This window comes from Bison bison, unplaced genomic scaffold (assembly GCF_000754665.1).
Source record: "Bison bison bison isolate TAMUID 2011002044 unplaced genomic scaffold, Bison_UMD1.0 scf7180017845921, whole genome shotgun sequence".
Classification (NCBI taxonomy): domain Eukaryota; kingdom Metazoa; phylum Chordata; class Mammalia; order Artiodactyla; family Bovidae; genus Bison; species Bison bison.
The window spans coordinates 5,237-5,481 of NW_011476494.1; positions in this window are offsets into that span (position 1 = coordinate 5,237).

The following is a 245-nucleotide window of genomic DNA, read 5'->3' on the forward strand; positions in this document are numbered from 1 at the left end:
TAAGTTGAAACTCTCTTGACACAACATAAAAAAAATACTGTTTTTGATCCCCACAAGGTTCAAACCTCCATGTCCTACACATGATGGATACTCAAGAAATGTTTCTTAAAAAGAAAGAGAGCGTGAATATAGGAATAAATACCATGTGTATATTTTCCTTTGACAATAGAGAAATGAAACAAAATCCTCAACTTTGTAGATAGAGAGAGGACAAAAATCAAGCTGTTCTTCCCAGTGATACTATA